The sequence below is a fragment of the Leptonychotes weddellii genome, chromosome 8, assembly GCF_054177405.1.
Source record: "Leptonychotes weddellii isolate Sample4059 chromosome 8, ASM5417740v2, whole genome shotgun sequence".
Classification (NCBI taxonomy): domain Eukaryota; kingdom Metazoa; phylum Chordata; class Mammalia; order Carnivora; family Phocidae; genus Leptonychotes; species Leptonychotes weddellii.
Genome location: NC_138376.1, coordinates 130,462,898 through 130,485,542, shown reverse-complemented (window position 1 = coordinate 130,485,542; position 22,645 = coordinate 130,462,898). Strand labels below are relative to the sequence as shown.

General features: G+C 45.5%; 1 protein-coding gene and 1 long non-coding RNA gene across 2 annotated transcripts in view; both read left to right on the top strand.

The window, feature by feature from the left end:
- WDR27 (WD repeat domain 27) overlaps window positions 1–22,645 on the top strand; it is a 79,877-nt gene that overhangs the window by 45,737 nt on the left and 11,495 nt on the right.
- Window positions 5,724–17,467, top strand: LOC145723185 (uncharacterized). Its single transcript, XR_014148083.1, has 2 exons — window positions 5,724–7,987; window positions 16,363–17,467. It is a non-coding gene; the product is annotated as an uncharacterized LOC145723185 (long non-coding RNA).

The following is a 22,645-nucleotide window of genomic DNA, read 5'->3' as shown; positions in this document are numbered from 1 at the left end:
GTTTTTGTTAAATAAATTTTGAGAAATATCCCCTCTAAAAAGCAAAGTTTAGTGCCCTCAGAATACTAGTAGGTATGGTTAAAGAAGTAGTGTCTTTCACCAGTGCTCTTGCTCAATTATCAAAATAAGCCTTGTGAGTCTTTTGGAAGAAGATTGTATTATACTAATGAAATTATTCTCACAAGGCATGTGGCTAAGAGAGGACTCTGAAAATGAGCAGGAATCCTGACAGCTCACGAAGGAGTGTGGATTCAGACCCCAGAGACCATGGCAGCGCCTTAGGTCCTGCTGGGAAATGTAGCCGAGTCCCCATGGCCCACGCTTGGCTCGAAGGCTGTGCCATCAGCTTGCGCCACTGGTATACTTGTAATAAGACACGTCCATTCAGATGTTTAACTGTTTAGGGTCGGAACGAACATCCGGAAAGCACCCCAGTGACATCATCCTGGCTGAGACTGTGGCCAAGAGGTATGAGGAATCCAAACCAGGTGTTACAGAAGAGAGAGGACTGGGGTGTGAGCAGATGGGTTCCTGGTTTTGAAGGATGGGGGCCTACCAGTCACAGGAGAAGTTTAGGAAGAAAGGTTGGGGAAATTGTGAAATTGTGGTTTAGCCATGGAGGAAGGCTGCTCCATAAGACAGAAATAGGTGGAATTTGTTGGAATGTAACAAAAAGTCACAACTATAATTTTCATCATGTTATCAAACTTACCTTATGTTAGTATCATAATCATCAATTTTGTGTCAAGTATGAAATAATAAGAGCATTGATGTAAGATAATATAAAAGCTCTTTCTTATTGATAGTGGGCAGTGAGGCTGTATTTCCCATTTTACAATTCTGTGTCGCATGGGGCTTGTTTGGGGAAGTTTTGCTCGGGTCTTCCTGGCCATGTCGGATTGCATTTAGACCATGTCTAATGCTGCCTTAGAACACGAGGTGGAGCATGGAGCTCTCCAATAGCATGTGTAGACAAGAAGTAGAAGAAGGCAGGTACATGTGTTCAGGGTCCAGTCTACACAGCATGGTTCAGGCTATGACTCAAAATACCCCAGCAAGGGAAGAAAGGAAGACCAAATGTGGAAAGTGTGCAGGATGGCATGGTGACTATTCTCCTCCTAGGCCCACAGCCCCTGGTGTGGAGAAAGAGAAGGAAAAAGTTAAGAAATGGAAATCTGAGAACTTCTTGTTTTCCTTTAAGATCATGATACTTCACAGTGGACATTTAGGCTGTTTCCAGTATCTTGGTATTATAAGTAATATTCAGATGTACATCCTGAGTGTGCAGTGTTTTCTATGTCTGGATTTATTTTCTCAAGATAGGTTATTAAAAGTAGTGCTACTGAGTAAAAGAGCAAAAACTTTGCAAGCGTTCTAATATGTACAGAGAAATATTTTTCAAAATGTTCCCCATTGCTTGTTTCCTTACCAGGTTAGATTATTGACACTTTCAGTATCTTTGTTAAGTTCATTATCAAGAAATGGTACCTATTACTTTAATTTGCCTTTTTAAAAATATTATGAATATTGTACATTATTCCATATGCTATTAATTATTGGAGTTTTTTCATTTTAAAATTGCTTGTTTATATCCTTCATATCTTTATCTTTTGGACCCAATTTAAAATTGACTTTTTGGGGGCGCCTGGGTGGCTCAGTTGGTTGGGTGACTGCCTTCAGCTCAGGTCATGATCCTGGAGTCCTGGGATCGAGTCCCACATCGGGCTCCCTGCTCAGCAGGGAGTCTGCTTCTCCCTCTGACCCTCCCCCCTCTCATGCTCTTTTTATCTCATTCTCTCTCTCAAATAAATAAAATCTTTAAAAAAAAAATAAAATAAAATTGACTTTTTGTCCTTTGTATTTACAGTATTTTTTTGTAGATTCAGTTTTGCTTTTTATTTTGTTGTTTTCTCTTTCAAATATAAAACTAGGATTTCTTCTAATCACTCTAGGCCTAGAAAGTTTTTTCTCTTCAAAATTTATCTCTCTGATGAAATTATGGTAGAATCTTTCACATAAGATTGTAATTTTTAAGTTCCCTGGCTGACAGTTCCAATATCTAGGTTATATCTGAGTCTCATTCTGTTGATTGCTGTGTCTCTTGACAGTTGGTTCGCCTACCTTTCTTTTGATGTGTTGTAATTTTTGAACGAATGCTGGATGTTGACTGTGGAAGGACATAAGGATGCCTGGACAAACATGTCTCTTTTTCTGCTAGGCTATTGGTTTGGTAGGGTTAGGAGTTGAGCCAGGTGCCATGCGCTTTAATTATTAAAACTTTGATTATAGTAAGGTCATTAGAATCGGTACAGATCATTATACAAATAGAAGCACGCAGACAATATTGTATTCTTCCCAAGTCATCTTTTGTCAAACCTTTTAGAAAATTTTATTTACTAAAGCATATGAGGATGAAATTTAAATCTACATGTTTTAAATAGGCCACCTTACTTTGAGAGTTGTGTTTGGCTCTGCCAATGAAAAATAACCTAAGTCTATATCTGGGAAAGGGTTATTTTCCTTGTTTTTTAAATTGAATAAAAGTTTGCTGGCTCCCCTAGAATGGTAACCCCACTGGCTTCTCTTGTGGTTGGAATTATACACAGGTGAAGTAAGTCAAGCCCACAGTATTAACAGTTTGCTATGAATTTAGGAATATTCTGAGAATAATATTTTAGGTATTTGTTATGTTTTAAGGATTTTGATATATTAAAATATTTGATTCCAGCTTGAAATATGAATTGACTTAGATTTGTGACTTTTTAGTTGAGAAAAATGAGAAAATTTAGTTGAGAAAAAATGAGAAAATTTCATTCAGTTGGGAATAGCATTTGAATATTTAAGAGAAGTTGAGATTCACCATATTTAAAAGCTTACTTTCTTAGATTTTTGAGAATTGGGAGCATTTTGCTTTTTAACTTTTTTTTCATTTAAAGTATTCAGGAAAATTTAACACATTTGAAATGAATCTTGACAGTTTTAGAATAACTTAAATTGTAAACTTAATTCATTGCCTAAAGATTTTTAATCTGTTTATCATGAGGAGATTTAACATAAATGAAAGCCACTTTGCATGTGATTGTTAAAATTTACTAGATTTTTAAATATAAATAAGATAGTAAATTGAATGAGAAGCTTAAGGAAACTAGGTCTTAAAATTTGAATCTTTAATAAATTGAATTATACTTTCAAAAAGTGAAAATGAGCCACAAATCTCCAGCTTTGTTGTGGAGATGAAGAGTGGAAAGCCATGGTGCTGAGTCTTTCCTTCCCATGGCCCTTCAGGAGAGTCTGCGGTTGCAGGAGCTTGGAGGAGGTGTTCCTGATAAATCACACGTGTGCACGCCATGTCAGGAGGAGCCCGCCTGTTCCAGGGGCCGCCCACGGGGATGCTGGAGGAGGAGCAGAAAGAATGGTAGTGGGCGGAACTCTTCTCCCTCACAGTTCTGCATGGCATTTACATGAGCTCAATTTATGAGAAAGTGGCCCGCAGGTTGGCTTCTGGGAGTGTATGATCTCTACTCAGTTCGGCACTTGAAGGTCACGAAAATGGCACTGAAGACACATACCGTTCATTAAATAGGACACATCTTCCCCATTTCTGTGGTGACATCATTCTGTGCTTGGTTATAGACATCTTTGTCTTTTACGAATAAACTTACTTAGCCCTGCAAGGCACAGTGGTAGGGTTTGGGCTGGAGGTCATGGTCTCTGTCAGTGTGTGGACTGCTCCCTCTCTCAGCTGTGAACGGGAGAAGGACGGCCGTCTGGCAGAGCTGTTTGTCCTCAGGATGGGAGGTGTGTGTAGTCTGATACTGCTCTCAGAGTGAAATCTTAAACCCCAAGCCCAGGTCCCTTTGCTGTTTGATGTAAACATACAAAGACATGTCAGTAAATCCACAGCATGGTGCACACTCTCCTCTCGGTGAATGACAGGTCGGGAATGGTCATCATTGAATAGTTCTGTATTTTCTTCTCGTGTAGCCTGTTCCGAAGGCCAGGAATGCAGGGAGGATCCGCTCAGGGTCCACGAGGATGGATTTTGCAGGTGCCGAGTCCCCAGACGCCTTCTCTGGGAAGGCAGAGGTCACCGTGGAGCGCGGGCACCTGCAGGGGCCCCCCAGCCAGAGGAGAGGCCTGTGCACCTGGGGCAGTTTGTCCTGCCCAGACAGAGCTAGGTGTTTTCCAGCCATTCTCAGAATGACCCGGAGAGCTGTAGCTTTAGTAAGTGGTGTTACTATTTACATCACAGAATGTTTCTTTCATTTGTCACTGATCAAATGGTCCGTCTCAATGTACAGTCTGTCACAGATAAAACTGGGCTATTGAAGAAAGATCGATAATAAAAGTAAAAACTGAACTCATGCTATCAGCGAATGAGAAAATGGTACTTGGTTTGTAAAACTCACTTCTTAACACTCAACTCCTCAGGGACGGCTCTGTTACAGGAAGTGGAATGGCTTCTCCATGTGCGTCCCCAGAATGTTCTAGTGATCGTGTGGTTCATGAACACATACCTTGAAGGGAAATAGTTTCTTCACTGTGGAGGCAGGCCGCTGTCTATCCCAGCACGGGGCGGGGGGCTGTGTGCTTCCTCCAGATGCCGCTGTGCATGCGTCCCCTGTTTGGATGCGCTCATTTAGTTCAAGACACTTTCCAGTCTCACTGGTCCGTGGGTTATCCAAATGTGTGCTGTTCTGTTTCCAAATATGCGGGGTCTTTCCTGAGATCTTTCCTTATCGGTTTCTCCTTTAACGACATGTGGAGAACATGCGTGGTGTGGCCTGAAGCGACTGAACTGGGTTTCACAGCCAGTGTCTGCTGGGGCGGACGGGGCTGCTGATGTCCGTGTAGCCAGGTGGCCTTTGCTGATTGTATCTTTATCAGCTGCTAAGAGCAGGCTCACGGTCTCTCCGTCCAGAACTGTGGGTTTTCTCTTTCTCCTTGTAATGCCAACAGTGTGTGCCATTAGCGCTTGGAGGCTTGCTTGCTAGGTCAGGAGCATTCTGTTCTCTGGGCGAGTGCGCCCCTTCGTTCTCAGGATCTCAGGAAATGGCCTCTTTATTTGCTTTGAAATATGCTTTGATATAAAGATAGCCACTCCAGCTCTTTCCTGATTAGTGTTAGGATAGTGTTTTCTGTTCTTTTCCTTTAACCCACTTGGGTCATTTATTTGAAGTGCATTTCTCATAGGTACTTATTTTTTTTCATTCTTTTATTTATTTATTTTTTATTCATTTATTTGACACAGAGAGCGCGTGTGCGCGTGAGAGAGAGACAGAGAGCACAAGCAGGGGGAGTGGCAGGCAGAGGGAGAAGCAGGCTCCCCGCTGAGCAAGGAGCCTGATGCAGGGCTCGATCCCAGGACCCTGAGATCATGACCTGAGCCGAAGGCAGCCGCTTAACCGACTGAGCCACCCAGGCGCCCCAAGTTTTTTTCATTCTTTTAACCAATTTGACTATCTCTGCCTTTCACTTGGTCTGTTTTGACTGGTTCCATTTGATGAGATTATTATTATTTTTAAAGATTTTATTTATTTATTTGAGCGAGACCGAGAGTGAGAGAGAGAGAGAGAGAGAGAGCACGAGCAGGGGGAGGGGCAGCTCAGAGCCTGACATGGGAATCAATCCCAGGACCCCAGGATCCTGACCTGAGCCGAAGGTAGATGCTTTACCAACCAAGCCACCCAGGCGTCCCCCATTGGATGAGATTATTGGTAAGATCATGTTTAAACCTCTCGTCTTGCTTACCTGTTTTATATTTGCCCGTTTGATACTTGTTTCCTTTTCCTGCCTCCTTTCAGCTTAAGTAGGTACATTTTGTTTTGTTCTTCCATGTCTTCACTTTTCCCGGCTTTCGTGTGCAACTCCTTGTTTTGTTAACTTGAGAATGCGCACAGGGGCCTGGAGCATGGTCACCTCCCGTGGTGCAGCTGGGGGCTCGTGGTGGCGGCCTCGCACCTCCTTGTAGTGTGTGTCACTTGTCCATATAGTACTTGGTTCATTTTGTTGCAGTGGGTAGCTATCTCCTACAGAGACTTAATAGCGGTGAATCCTATGTATTTGCCATGTCATCCCACATTACACTTTTGGAGGATTGATTTTCTTATCTTTACAGTTTTTGAACTTTATGATCTCTGTGATTCTCCAATCGATTTCTTCTCCACGGAGAGGATTGGGACGGTGCAGGACTCCAAATATGCGTGAGTGTGCGTGTGTGTGGGTGTGTATGGTGGTTTCTGTATCTGTGTGTACATAGTCTTCATTTTGTGTCACACAAAGCATGTATACATGAAACACATGTGCAGATGTGAGGTCGCCTTAGTGATCCTGTGCGTGCTGGACGGGCGGCTGAGGGCTGCAGTGCGACCTCTGCATTCAAACCCACAAGGCATCGACTCAGTTTTCATCTTGCCTCTGATGCCAAGGATGCTTTGCTCCCCGCATGCGGGCTGCAGTGGATTTCATTTAGAATATCCTTTCTTGCCTACACACCCATGACTGATTTTTTATCTGGAGCCAAAAAAAGAAAAAAAAGGTTTGAGTTCAATGTAACCATTTACTTGTACTTTAATCACACCCTCAGGAAGTGGGAACTGAATTATCTTCCTAGTGCAGATAGGGAAACTGAGGCAGAAGAAGCTGACACGCTTGAGTGCCATGGTGGGCGGTACGATCCGCACTCCATGGAGCTGATGTCTGCTGCCCGGTGTGCCCGGCACTGCATGCCCACGGCGCCGTGTGAGGGTGCAGACAGAAGTCAGGGTGCCCCCAGGGAGGGGCCTGAGAGATGAGGGCCTGGCGTGTGCAGCGGCAGAAACGGGAGCAGAGACCACACTCTACTGCTCAGGGAGGCCCGGGCATGAGCAGTGTTTTCCATCATACACTTACGCCCCAGAACTGAATTCTACCGTGAGATTTTATTCTATGGGAGGCAGGATGTTTTTCTATTTCTATTGACGTGGCAATAACACTCTTTTTTTTAGCCCTGAGTACTTTCAAATTTGTTTTCGTCTGTGATGCTCTAGTTCTGAAGCTCGTGTTATTCCCAGATATTTCCTGCCCACCTCCTCAGGCCACATCACGAAAGCTAATTTCATTCCTAAGGACCTCGGAGTCTAAGCACCTTCCTTTTGGAAAATGTTCTGCAGATTCTAGCAAAGTCAACAGCGAAGCCATAAATTTAAATGGAACACAGACTAGAGGATTAAAGCCTCTGCTTTCATCACATTACTTACTTTAATATTCAAGTAATTTTCTATAAAAGTCAGAATATTGTACCAGAACTCAACCTTTCACTGTAATTCAGGTGTAACCTGTCCAGGTGATAAATTAAGATGAAACATAAATAGGGCATTGGTTTCAAGTTCGAGCTGCTGACAGAATTTGTTGGGCAGAAAGGGAAGGAGGCTGAGCTATGAAAGCACCTGGGTCTGTCAGGGCTCCCCGGCACGTGGAGAGTGCCCCGTGATCTGTGCGCCAAATGGAAGACCGCCAGCATGCACGGTTGGTAGCAGAATTTACTCCAGGACCCAAGGGCGAGTGACTTCCCTCTGGCCAGCAGTGGTCAAGATGAACAGCCTGTTTTGCTGTAGATTTATGGCTCACGCACTCTGGGCAAATACTGCATCTGTTTCCACTTGTGCTGGGGAATGCTGGTGTGCAAAATGTGCTTGCATCGGGATCTAGTAGAGTGTTTCTGGAAATATCAGGGTATTTTGGCCCCTATCCTGGATGTTCCACTTTCACAGATGCACGGAAGAGGCTGGAAATGTGAACTTTCACAAGATCATCGGGTTTTGGTGCAGTTGGGCCTCAGATCATGCTTGGAGAGAGTCTGCACCAGGTTATCTATACGATTTTCACCGCCGTTAGTGTGCATTTACGCCCATGATACTGTCCAGTGCAGAGAGCAGCGATGAAACCATCTCAGATCTACTGACCCTCGTCCTGACCATCTTTTAAGTTTGTGAAGGGTTAAAGCAAGGTATTTTTTTATACTTTGATACTTTTTTTAAAGATTTTATTTATTTGACAGAGAGAGCAACAGCGAGAGAGGGAACACAAGCAGGGGGAGTGGGAGAAGCAGGCTTCCCGCAGAGCAGGGAGCCTGATGCGGGGCTCCATCCCAGGACACGGATCATGACCTGAGCAGAAGGTATACGCTTGACCACTGAGCCCTCCAGGCACCCCAATACTTTGATACTTTTAATCAAAACTAAAATTTTTTGAATAGAATTAAAAAGGCAAGATTGAAGGTGGAGGCTGAGGGATGTGTGTTCTGAGTCACGTCGGAGGCTGGCCCTGCCCCTCTCATAGACAGGCGGTGGTCCCACTCTCTGTGGCCTGGTGCACACGCCCCTGGGACCCACACCCCAGAGCAAAGAGTGTCCCAGCGTCTGTCCCAGAGACCGGTCTGTCTTTTCTGGAGTGCTGTGGCAGTGGGACCTTCATCCGTGCCCTTAGGTGTCCTGGTGGGCCCTCCTTTATGCGGTAGAAAGCTTTTCTGTTGGGTCAGCCAAGCAGGTTCTGGTGTTTCCAGTTCGGGTGTTCATGGCTAAAGCTGCTTCTGGTGCAGGTGTCTGTGTGGAGACATGTTTGTTTTCTCCTGAGCAAGCGGATGGGAGCATGGCTGCCGGGCGGGCTCACGCTCAGCATTGAGAACCTGCTCCTACTTTCTAGAGCGGGTGCTGTTCATACACCGCCCCCCTCACCGGGACTGCCCTATTTCTGTAGTCTTTTTAATTTTAGCTGTTGTGGTATTTTTATTGTGGTTTTAATTTGCATTTCTTTAATAATGACTGATATTGAACACTATATCATATAATTATAGGCCTATTTTTAACTGTTCATTATTATCGAGTAGAACTTTCTATTTATTATTATTATTTTTAAAGGTTTATGTATTTATTTGAGAAGAGAGCACGTGTGCGTGCATGAGGTGGGGAGGGGCAGAGGCGGAGGGAGAGCAAATCCCAAGTAGACTCCACGCTGAGCATGGATCCCGACGCAGGGCTGGATCTCACCACCCTGAGATCATGACCTGAGCTGAAATGAAGAATCAGATGCTTCACTGAGCCAGCCAGGCACCTCAGGTTGTAGAACATCGTACATGTATTGCAAATATTTCCCCTCATCTGTGGTTTGCCTATTTGGGTTACAATATCCCTTAATGAACATAACTGTTGAATTTTTATGAGGTGCGAATTTTACTTTGTGGCCTGTCTGAAAAATCTTGCCAACCCAAAGCCTGCAAAGATATTCTCTGTGTTTTCTTCTAGGAAGTTTATTGTTTTTATTCATACTTAGTGGTTGATTCAGTGGCATCAGCTGCCTGTGTTCCCTGACGGTACGCTGACCCTTCAGTCCTGCAAACACACGGTCTCTTCCACGTGGTTGTGGTAGTGACGTTTTCTCTTCGCTGGCTGACTCTATTGTAAGAATACTTAGTGTGTAACGCGCGCGAAATACAAACTGTGTTAACCAGTAAGGCTTCTGCTCAATGGTAGCCTATTAGTTGTTACGTTTTTGAGGAGTCAAAAGTTATGTGTGGAGTTTTGGCAAGCAGGGGTTGGCGTCCCTAACCCCCACATTGTTCAAGGATCAACTGCATTAGCAAAAACATAGCATCCTAACACATTTATTCCTACAATTTCTGTGGGTCAAGAGTCTGGGCGTGGCTCAGCTGGGTCCTCAGGTCAGGGTTTCGGACGGCTGTGGCCGAGCTGTTGACCAGGGCTCCTGCTCATCTGAGGCTCTCCTGGGGGCGGATCTGCCTCCAGGCTCATCAGCTTGTTGGCAGGTTCTGGATCTCTGTGGTTGTAGGACCGAGAGCCTCAGCGTCTTGCTGGCTGAGGACCAGAGTCCCCTGCCACTCCCTGCCAGGCTGGGTCCCCAGCAAGGCTACCTGCTCCATCACTGTCCACAAGGGCAGAGACCCCAGCGGGACGGTGCTGCAGTGTCTGTGTAAGTGTGTCCCGCCGCTGTGCTGGGGGTCCAGGGCAAGTCCCAGCCCACCCATGCCCGGGGCCGGCACGACACGTGTCTGGCCTGCACATCCTTCTTGAACTAATTGAACTAATTCGGGGAATAGAGAAAAGTAGGTCAAGATTCATTTTTTTCTGTGCAAATATCTATTCACTCTAGCAATACTTGTTAAAATTACTTTTCCACTGAATTTTACTGGTGTCTTTGTTGCAAATCAATTGACTTTATAAGTGTGGGTGAAATCTCTCCTGCCGCCCACACCTCTGCCCCAGGGCTCCGTGCCCAGCCCAGGGAGCGCCCTGCTCCACTGTGGACCGCCGTCCTGTGCCCTTGTTCCCCCTCTGGAATGCGTTTTTACTGCCCCTGTCGGTATCCAAACACTTCAGTCTCCTCAGCGTTCAAATGCCATCCTTTGTGAACTTTCCCTGAAACCCAGTCAGCCTCAGATCCCCCAAGTGTGAGCAACGGGCTTCAGAGCCCCATGTGAAGAGCGCACAGGGTGCTGCGTTCTCAACTTCCCAGTTCAGATGGGGCAGCTTTTGCCCTGGAATCTGAGTTCCTTGGGGTGGGTGGGGAGGTTTGTTTTTATTCCTAGAAGTCGGTCTGACCACCAGTACAGAGCAGATCGATGCTTGCTGAACGCTGGTAAAATAAATCATTCTTTTATTTCTAATAGCTTTATTCATTTCCACATTGCCTAGAAATTACAGTATTTTTCAGCTGAAATGCAAGTATTTCAGAGTATTTATCTTGTGGAGGCAGAAATGCACCTCAACACATGGAGGTCTACAAAACTCATCTCTGAAGTCAGTGTACTTAGAAAGCCTTTGAAATAGTAAATCATTAGAAGCAGAGTGAGTTCTGTGTGTAAAACGCACCGCTTGGGAAGTAGAACTAACCTTCCTTGGCGACTACGTCACATCAGATGACCCAACGCAGAGACTGTGGTTCAGCCACCCCCACCACAGAAACGGGACCTGTGCCAAAGATGCCGCATGTGAATGACACTCATTTTGCAATTTGGGATCCTCCGACGCTTACGTTTTCTAAGGATATACACTGCTTCAGGGTTTTCAGTGGGATACCCCCACACCGTTTTAGCATTTAAAAGGGCATTTTTCCAGTAATGATTGTGTAAAGATGCATGAGTCCACAAGTGGGGCCATTAAAGCACATCAGTGACTTACGGGCAAACGGCCAGCAGGTTGCACATCTTTTTTGTATTTTCTTGGTCAGAGGAATCGCCGGTGTTAGTTGGCACACCCCCTTCTTCTCACACAAACCGTCAAGTGTCCTTTAGAAGGCCGCACATGTCCCATCTGCCATTCGTCTGTCCTGCCAACCTGCGAAGTTCTTGCAGGCCTTGAGGTTGAAGGAACGCGTGGGTCAGGCCGTGACCCACCACACACTTCCAGCCTCAGATACACAGACTTTGCTTTTGAGTTTGAGATTTCCTCAGCTCGGAAAGAGCATTCACTCGGTGATTGCTTCGTTTGTTCAGAGAATTAGGATTTGTTTGTTCATGTTCCATTGGAACAACAGCTTTTTGGAGCTGGAAGGGACGTGAGGGGGCTGGTTTTTCTGTTCCTGGACCCAGAGTGTGGTGAGGCTCATAGCACATTCCTGCCATCTGTCCTCTCGCCGAGACCTGTGCCTGCTGTCTGGCCACACCTCTGGGCTCTGCGGCACATCACCGGAAGCCTGACTCCTGATGCCAGGACCATGCGACCCAGGACCGGCTCTCATCAGCAGGCTCCCCGCACACAGCAGCGCCGCTGTGCCCCCAAGAGCACAACCACGTCGTGCCATCCGCAGAGCTTGTCTCCGGTGCAGATGCGGAGGCACCCATGGTGGCCACGGCTCTGATCACACGTTGTCCCCGGAGTCTGACGGGTTTCTGTTTGAGCTAGCAAATGTCGAGCTTGAGGGGTACCAGTTATCTGCCAGCAAAGATATTCCTATGCTGACTATTGACAATTCTGTATCAGAAGTGGGAACACAATAAATTCTCAAGAGTATACATTCTAAAGGGACTCGAGGTGTTCTACAGCATCTGTTGCGGCAAACTCCCCACCTGCCGGTTATTTTTAAAGCAGTGATGCCTGGCGGCAGGGTGGCTGGAGAAATCCAGGATCGGGGGAAAGAGGTGTGAGGAGAAAAGACCTCATCAGGGAAGAAAAATGACAGGACATCAGATTCAAGCAAAGAGGGGCTCTCATAAGAAGTACCAGAGGACGAGGCGGGAATCCTTAAGTGAGAATTCAGTGCTTTCCAGTGAAACTTGACTGTTGGCATTTATTCAAGCTGGGTGGTGCGGGTGCTTGCAGCCAGTAAGGAGTCTCCACGTGCCCCGGGCGGCCGTCTGCTCGGGGTCCTGTCCCCACCCACTGACCGTCACACGGATGGGTTCAGAGCCGAACCGAGGCAGGTACATGTGGCCTGGCCAGGGGAGTCCTACACGGGTCCCACCCGCCGCCTGCCCTCAGCAACCCTGCACGGCCATTTCCACGTGGCTGTGTCAAGACACCAGAGGCCACTTGGTGCTCACACAACACAGGCACGTTCCTTGGAATTTCCGGGACAAGCACGTCAGACTCGGAGGCAGAAGCCCCATGCACACTTGGTGCTGGCACTGTCTTTTCTCAGACTTACATCTGCGAGGAAGAACTGCCCAAGTCAGCTGCTGCCGTTCAGTCTGTCAAACGGTGAAGCCCAAAACAAGGAGCCCAAATTTTCATGGGCCATGAGCATTCAGAAAATGAAATAAACACAGTAGAATAAATTACAGAAAATTAAACTATAATTACCAAATAGTTTTATTAAAACAAGAATTAGAGACATCTGAATAAGCCACAAAAAGTGATCACAAGTCTCTCTTCTCCCGACACTTGATGGCAGAGTCACAATATTGTTAGTGGGAACTACGGTGGTTGTTCGAACAAGCAAGCCTGTCTGGCTGCAGGATGTAGAGAAAGCTAGATTTGGCCAGAGGAATATTTTAAAGGACTAGTTAGCTGTCCTCAACGATGCCTTAGCATCACTACTGAAGAAGAAAAGAGCCATGAAATGAAAAATAAATTCTCTCCTCCCAGTGGAAGGAAGGAAGGGAAAGGAAAGGAAAGAAGAGAAAGGAGGGAGGGAGGAAGGAAGGAAGGAAAGGAAGGAAGAGAAGGATGGAGAGAGGGAAGGAAGGGAAGGAAGAAATGAGGGAAGAGCAGGGAGGGAGGAAGGAAGAAAGGAAGGAAGAGAAGGAAGGAAGGAGGGAAGGGAAGGAAGGAAGGAAGGAAAGAGCATGGAAGGAGGGAAGAAGGAAGAAAGGAAGGAAGAGAAGGAAGAAAGGGAAGGGAAGGAAGGAAAGAAGGAGGGAAGAGAAGGAAGGAAAGGAAGGGAGGGAGGGAGGAAGGAAGGAGAGAAAGAAGGGAGGAGGGAGGGAGGGAGGGAAGGAGGAAGGAGGGGAGGAAAGAGAAATGCAACCACTGCAGTGAACCCAGACACCCTATTTCAAAGTGCTTTTCCTAATATCACGACTGGAGAAAGGAAGAGCAGAGGGTCCTCTGTGTTTAGATGTCACATGAACCCAGATGACATGACTGGCCTCTGCTCACATGTTACAGCAGTGGATCACCTTTAAAATAAGGACTTGCCAGTGTGTTTTCATCACCAGAGGACTGAAGATGCTTGGATGTGGACTGGAGCCTGTGACCCCAGGCTGGTCCTGAGGGGGTTGCACACAGAGCGGGGTGTCAGGGGCGGGCTGTCCATGGGCCGGTCCCGAGGGGGGTGCACACAGAGCGGGGTGTCAAGGACAGGCTGTCCAGGGACCAGTCCCGAGGGGGTATGCGCAGGGGGGCAGGGGGTGTCAAGGACGGGTTCCCCGCAGCGTGCACCAGTCTGTGCTCTGGTGGTCTCTGTGGTGCTGTTCTGAGGGTCTTCTGCTGCCACTGCATCCTTTGCTAAGGGACCATTTGGGTTGGGGCCACCCGGGGCAGGGAGATCTGCAGACCTGGACTGGTTCTCTTTCAGAAATTGTAAATGGACCTTTTGCAGGTCTACAAAACAGTTACCATAAATGTAATTCATGGTAGACATCAGACACTCTTCTAGAAGTAATGGTTTATGTTTTAGTCTGTTTTAAATTTCTTCTTGATAATTGCTCCGACATTAGCTCCCAGTGCACAGACTGAACTTTTGGAATGAGGTGCTTGTAAGTTGAAACCCCTGCTGGGCTCCGTGTGGCACGAGGGGCTGCTGCAGGGTCTGAGCCCATGGGAGGCTTCCTGGGGTCAGTGCGTTGATGTCATCAGGCCACTGCTTCAGTACTCAGTGCCATTTTGGATCACTGTGTTCTGGAAATGCTTTCTTGAAATTTTTAAGCAATCATCATGACGACAGTGTTTATTTCTAACCAAAATATGGCTTCTGCTGCTTCTGGAGTTGATTAACTAGAACTCTGGTCTCCACTGAGATGAGATGTTGACTTTGCAGAACTGCTTCATAGGTTGGAAGTGGTGCTCCAGTTACACCCTGGAAAGTCGGGGGCGTGCCACGTGACTGCACCGCGCTTCCGAGATCTGGCCTTAGTGCCAAGCCGCGGCTGGTGAGAAGCCACAAGGCACGCGTGCTGACTAACGTCCAGCTGCTGATTTTAGCCTGATGGTTGCGGGTTACAAACAACTACTTCTGCGATAGGCTGACAATTCTGTGTATTTTAAATTCCAGTAACTAGTTAGTAGTTGCACTGAAATGAGCAATTAACACAAAATGGTAAGCATTTTCTTTATCGCGTATAAAATCGAATGCTTCTTCTCAACTGACTGCTTAGAGGTTAGTTGCGGTGCTCTGTATCCCACTGTGCTTCCCCTTCGGGTGAAAAGATTTAGAGCCTCGACATTGATGAATGAAAACACCCCGCCGGAGAGAAGACACGTTGACCCCAGCTTACAAGGGTCTGTTTCACCTTCATGTTCTCATTTCATCTGCCACTTTGAATGGGAAAACTATGTACACCTGTTAATTCAGGGTGAAGAATTCAGAAATTTTATTTAAATGACTCAGTGCCAACTCGGATCATTTTGGAGCTGGATATAAATGGTGACAGAATGACGGTTCAGTTGCTCAGGGTTACCTGTCTGCTCACCTTGACGCGTGAGAAACAGCCAAGAGCTGGGAGGTAAATATGACAGTCTCAGCAGACGCAGTGGACACCATGAAGTATACGCACTCAGGGCACGTGCTAAGCCAGGGATTCTCTCCTAAAACTGTCCTCTTGATGCCGCAGCCCCTGCCCCAGGGGACCCGCAGAAGCTCCGCCCCAGTGCGGATGGAGCCCAGAAGGGCGGCGCCCTCCCCTGCACGTGGGAGCCTCGCGGTGGCAAGCGGGGTGCGGCCAGCAGGTACATGCAGTGGCTATGTCCCGCAAGGCTCCCCGCCCTTGGCCCCACCCCCGCAGGGCTTCCGGCTCCCTGTCCTAGTGGCTCCTTCCCTCCCCCTCCAGGTGGGTGGCACCAGGTTGCTGGCCCTGATCCCTCTGGGTGGGGCCACGGACACCCCGGGGCGGATGTCCAGAGCTCTACCCACGGGAGCCTCGTGGCCCTGCCTGGGTGTCCACCCAGCACGGGAGGCCAGGTTGTAGACCAGGCCACTGTAGAATCTGGAAGTGGCAGGATGTTGAGAAGAGAACGCTTTAAACTGGGCCTGACTGAGGGCACGTCTGCAGAGGAAATTGGATTCTTTCCCCCACATTTTACCCTAATGGCTGTGTGTGTGTCATCTGTTACCTTTAGGGAATCCATGTACACACACAGCCTCCCGCATTATGCCCCCCCCCCCACGGGGAGCACTTGTTATAATCGTGAACCCACACGGACAGACGTGGTCACCCAGAGCCCACCATTGGTGTCGGATATTCTGTGGTTTGGACAGGTGCGCAGTGACAGGTACTCCCCATCACACTTTCACACAGAGGGGGTTTCTGTGCCCTAAGGACCCTCTGGGCACCCCTCTCCATCCCTCTCCCAGCCCCAACCCTGGCGACCCCGTTGTTCACTGTCCCCATGCCTGCCTTTTCCCGAGTGTCATTCATGGAGGTGGGATCCCACAGCGTGTGGGTTCAGACCGGCTTCTTTCACTTAGTGATATGCGTGGAAGGTTCCTCCCTGTCTTTTTAGTGCTGAGTTACACTGTATTGTCTGGATAGTTTTCTTTACAGTGTCTATCCTTCAACTCTTTTCTTGTGTCACTGCCCTGGCAGAGAGCCTGACTAGAAGTTCAGGAAGAGGCCTCATCTGAAAGGAATTTTTCAGTACTTCGCCGATAAGGATGACTGTTTTTTTTTTTTTTTTTTTAAGATTTTATTTATTTTTGACAGAGAGAGAGAGAGCACAAGCAGAGGAAGCAGCATCAGAGGGAGAAGCAGGCTTCCTGCCGAGCAGGGAGCCCGACATGGGACTTGATCCCAGGACCCCGGGATCATGACCTGAGCCGAAGGCAGACACTTAATGACTGAGCCACCAGGCGCTCCAAGGATGACTGTTGATAGGGAACCATTACCGGCCCAACATGTTTTAAGTAGGAATTGGTGTTGAATTTTATCAAATGTTGTGTACATCCATTGAGAACATTTTTTTTCTTTTTTAAGATTTTAATGTGATGAATAGCACTTACTGATTTTTCTAGTATAGAACCACCTCTTATTCTTCCAAAACCCTCAAATTGGACATGATGTATTGTCCTTGAATAGTACGCTAGGTTATCAGTTCCAGTGATTTCTCCCACTTGATTCCCTTTTGTCAGGATTGTCTTTCTTATTCTAGGGGTGTGCCCTTCCATATGAACTGTAGAGTAAGCTGTGTCTACAAAAGTCCTTGTTGGGGTTTTCATAGGAATTGCATTAAACCCATGTATCTATCAATTTGGGGAGAGCTGACATGTTACTGGATGAGTCTTCCAACCCATGAATATGGTCTGTTCTTCTCTTTATGTTGACATTTGATTTCCTTTGTCAGCATATTGTGATGTTCAGTTTACCTGTTCTGCATATGCTCTTAAAAGTTATATCTGGTATATGATTTTCTTTAATTATAAATGATACTGTTTTTAACATTGGTTTCCACATGGTCATTATCAGTATATGAGATGAGATTGAATTTTGTGTGATGTGACTTGGGTCACATTCTAGGAATTGCTTTTTGTGGATTTTTTTTTTTTTTTTTTTTTGTAGATTCCTTGGGATTTTCTATGTAGACAATCATGTCATCTGCAAATAGGGACAGTTTTGCTTCCCCTGCAAATGCATGCATGTTGTGTCTTACTCTTGACATATTGCAAATGTTGGAGCTTCCAGCATGGTGTTGAGTAGGAGCAGGCGTCCCTCCGTTCTCCCCAGTCAGGGAGCATTCCATCCTTCACGTTACATATGATGCTAGCTGTGGGTGTTTTGCTGATGCTGTCAAGTCTTCTTCATAAATTGCTTTTATCACAAATGTGTGTTGGCTTTTGCCAAATGCTTTTTCAGGATCAATTGATATCATGCAGTTTTTCTTTAGCTTGTTGATAGGGTGGACTGGTATTTTGACACTGTACAATGTCATGTGTCACTGCTGGAAGATCTGTTTAACTAAGTGGACTGTATTTTTCATGTGATTAATGCATGATGTTACAAAAACATGCATCAGTAGAGATCCATTCATTCACAGTGGAAGATAGACCAGCTGAAGTTAGTGGGTAACAATAAGAAACACGCACTCATCATATTTGGGAGCAGCGTCAAAAGAAATTATTCGCGATCATCTGAAAGGACTGTGAAGAATAGTTCCTCCATTCCAAATAGTCTTCAACCAAAACAACATACTGCAAGAGTCTGAATGCAGAAGCAGGTAGAACCCAGCTGTCTCCCATTGGGTTAGACATTGTGACGTAACGACACTCATCTCACAATTTATTTTTGTTTTGAAAATTTGTTATTTTTCATAAAATAGGTTATTTATGTAAAAACATAATGGAATTATTATTGTTAGATGAATTCAAGTATAAATTTATTTTTATGTATTATTTTTTTTTAAGTTTTATTTATTTATTTATTTGACAGAGAGAGACACAGTGAGAGAGGGAACACAAGCAGGGGGAGTGGGAGAGAGAGAGGCAGGCTTCCCGCTGAGCAGGGAGCCCGATGTGGGGCTTGATCCCAGGACCCCGGGATCATGACCTGAGCTGAAGGCAGACGCTTAACCCATCCAGGTGCCCCTAAATATATTTTTAAATTCTCAGTTTTAATTTATAATTTTCTAAATATTTGTAAATACAATCTGTGTAAACAAAAGGTCTTTGTGGTTCTCAATGATAAATTTTAAGAACATGAAGGGATATTGAGACCAAAAAGTTTAGGAACTGCTACTTTATGATAGGATTGTTCTGGCTTTAAATAATTTCTTAGATTCATTTTGGAAAGATATTTTTCTAGAATTTTTTCATTTGCTAAGATTTAAAATGTATTGGCATGAAATTGTTTTCTCTTCCCATTTATTATTTGATTTTTATTATAATTTTAAAATTGTGATAGTGTTTAAAACTTACAGAAAAATTTTAAGAATACATGAACATTCTATGTAGTTTTTATCAAGAGTAATAACAATTTTATTTTACATTATTTTTTAATTGACTTATTATTTATCCATGCCTTCCTTCTTAATCTCTGCATGTAGCTATTTAGCATTGTAGCTATTTAGCAAATTTCATAGCATGAAATTTGGCTAGTCCAAATTGAGATGATCTATAAATCTAAAATACACATCAGATTTTCAAGACTTGGTACAATAAAATATAAATTTTTTATTAATTTTATATTGATTACATGCAGAAATAATATTTTTATATACTGGGTTAAATCAAATATCAAAATTAAATAATTTGTTTTTATTTTTTAGCGTGACTTCTGGAAAATTTTAAATTATACATATGGCTTGCATAGCATTTCTCTTGGATTGCATATATATAAATCTGTTTTTCAAAATCATCAATAGTATGTTGGAGAAATCTTCCCCTTTATGTCTGAACACATTAGGATGCATTTCCTAAGAACTATGACATCCTCTTACATACATAGAATATGGTTACAAAAATTAGGGAATCTGACATTGACACATCCAATCTGCAGTTCACTCCCAGCTCACAGTTACAAACCTTTATAATCTTTCCCATCCCGGGATGATGCATTAGTATATCTTCCTAGCTTCTCCTCTAACTGGACAATTCCTCTGGCTTTCTTTGTTTTCCTTGACCCTGTTTTTTGTTTGTTTGTTTGTTTGTTTTTTTGAAAACCACAGGTCAATTCTTTCATAACATTTCTTCTTTATGATTAGTTGCTTTTTTGTCCGGACGGCCACGGAGGTGGTGTTCTTAGAACATCAGCAGCGATGTGATATTGGGTTTGTCCCGGTCACCTTGTGGACATTTGTAACTTGGCTAAGATACTGTAAATCAGGCTTCTTTTTTGTAAAGCCAGTATTTTTCCTTTCATAATTCATAAGCAGTTTGGAATATAAATATCCTATTTATTATCAAACTTTTGCCTACCAATTTTGGCATTCATTGAAGAACTCTGGCATTTTTGGGTAATTGGTTTTTAAAAAGAAGACGACAGACTTGAATAAGAAAACTGTTGAGGACAATCCCTATGCACCAGCAGGACTCACACGTGGTTTTCAGTATGTGGGAGCTGGACTGTGTTTACAGGCACGTGCGCATAGACCGGAAACCAGGAGCCCCTCACCAAACCGCAGGGTCCTACAGCCGAGCTAAGCAAACCCAGACGTGGGGACAGAAGAAAGGGTTGGGAAAAGAACTCTTTATAGGGAAAATATCTCCTTGTGGTTCAAGAATGATCTAAAGGCTCAGAACCTTAGCTTGTAGAAGGCAGGATGGCTGTCCCTAGGTCTTTAAAGCAGGATCCGGTGGAGGAACCCACCTGTCTCCTCGACCTCCATATCACTGAATTGGGTCCAATGTTGGAAGTTTCAGAAGACTGATTTTAGCTCATTGTAACAGAGAGCTTTATAGTGGTTAAAGTGGCTTAAAGGACTACATTCTATTCACGAGGAGTTTCTACCCTAGGCAGGATGGGAGGGTGACCTGTCCCTGGGGACCTACAGGCATTTGACATCCTGCGACCATCAGGGTCCTGCCCCCATGCATCACAACTTCAAATATTTTGTTATGGAAAAGTTTATGCATCTATTCAGCATAGAATGGGTCCTGAGTGCCCGTTGCTGGCTTCAGCAGCCGTTGCTCATGTCTTGATTTGCTTCCTCTCCCCCACCCCCAACCCACACACGCTGTTCTGGGAGAAACCCCTGGGAAGGTGCACTTTTGGCTGTGACTAATTCTTTATATAGTAATACCTTCAAAACTTAAGGACTCTTGGCCGTGCGTTTTGAAACAGCTTGTTGAGATGTGTCTGTATACTTGTGGCCATAGTTTTGGTGGTGATGCCCATCCCCCTGCTTCTCTCCATGCTTTCTAACACCTTAGTTCCCCCCTCCGTCTCTCACCTGGACCCCCCCTTCCCCACCCTGCACCCAGATGCTCTTCCTAGAACACAAACTAGATGTCGTTCTTACTACTCTAGTCTTCCCTCTCCTGCAGGGGAGCAGAGCTTAGACCCGGCCCGCTTCCCGGCCTCCTCCGGCCTCCTCCCCATCCAGCAGGCTCCATCCCCAAGGGCACATTCTTCGGTTTCTCACTTGTTTCTGTTTCATACCAGGCTTTCCCATGTAGCACTTTTGCACTTGCCATTCTCCTGACTAGAATGATTTTCCAGAAACTCTCTCATGAATGGTTTCTTGCACTTCAGATCCTGGCTCACAAATTGTATCTTCAGAGAGAACTCCTCTGACCAATTTAATGCAGCCCTCCCACTCATTCTCATCTCTGTCTGGTCCCCTGTTTTATGTTCTTCATAGCACAAAGGTCTCAAAACACATCTTGTCTGTGTATGTGTCCGCTGGCTTATCAGCTGCTTCTCGAGTAGAATATCTGCCACATGGGACAAGTTTAATGCCAGGAAGGAAGATGTTAGGGTCTGTTTCTCTCCCAGTTACTAGGAATACCAGGGGGCACTCCAGGGAAAGGAAAGAAGGCAGGTAACCTGGACTACTCTCTGTTAATATGGTGATAACCAGCCTCCTGGTAGATGGACTCATGGTATTTCCTGGAGAGACGGTCTTTGCCTAAGTGATGCTTTTAGCAGGATGTCTTTGGATCAGAAATGCATATGGTAAATAAGTCTGTGACCTATGGATCTGTGAGTCATGGCTCCCTAGAGCATGCCACGCAAGCTCTGCAACTAGCTGAGGTCGAAGATGGGACTGCTTGCCACAGTGGAACTGAACCTGTGCCTGACCCGGAGACCGGGCGGAGGAGGCATCTGGAGAGCTGCTGGGGTATCTCAGGCCTCTGCCTTTCCTATGCCTCTGGATGGCTGTGTCCTCAGAATCACTGGTAAAACGTGGTCCTGGTAAGTGCTCTGATTCGTGTGGGTCTGAGTTACCATCTGATCAATTTGGTAGCTCAGCTGCCCAACCCCGAGCCTGCAGCAATGCTTGGCTCAAAGAGCATTTAATTAGTATTCGTTGCATGAATGAACACAATCATACATTTTGGGGAGGGGTAATGGAATTAAAAAGAGCCATATTTTTTATAGCATTTTTCTTCATTTTTAAGCAATCCATGTCAGAATAAGCCAGTTTTATTCGTTCCATACTTTATATGGGATCCTCAGATATCTAGAAATATGCCCAGCTTTTAGTGACAGTAGCTAGAATCATGGTTCATAAAGATAACAGACACAATTTGGAAATGTTCTGTGGCTGTGTGTGCCAGCTGGTGGCCCACGTGGGGTCAGTGTGTGCTGACATCACGCGGGCATGCAGCAGATGTGTTGTCAACAGCTTCTCCTTCAGGGGATCTCCAGAGGACCAAGCCCTCAAGTGAGAAATCCACAGCGGGTTCTGTCATTGGAACGGTGAGCACAGTGCTTCGTCCTTACTCCTTTGCAGCCTGTTTTGTTATTGGCACGGAAGATGACTTCATATTTTCCAGAGCTGACATCTTTCAGGCGTGCCGGCAGCTTCTGTAAAGTGACCCCTCGGTCCCGCCCCTTTACATGGATGTTCTCGGGGGACACGGTCTGGACCTGCTGGGAGCACTGCTCCAGGTCTGAACTTCACTTTTGACCTCCTCTCTTGTCCTTCCCGTGCCTACCCAGTTCTGCATCCTGCCCACTTTAAGAGAGACAGGAAGTCCCCAGGTGTACATGGTCTTGGTTCAGGCAGGTAATGCACCGTTAGGTTAGTATACCACATTTTAAGGCTAGAGCACAGTTGTTTTAAGCTGTATTCTATAATCTGGGCAACACTTTCTAAACCTCATTTCTCAGGATAAGGTGAACTCCCGGAAAATATCTCATTGCTTCTTAATTTTGCCTTTGGTTTTCCATGATTTATGTCTGATTGTAAAAGAAAGAAACTCAAAGTGGATGAAAGACCTCAATGTGAGACAGGAATCCATCAAAATCCTAGAGGAGAACATAGGCAGTAACCTCTTTGACATCGGCCACAGCAACTTCTTTCAAGATACATCTCCAAAAGCTAGTGAAACAAAAGCA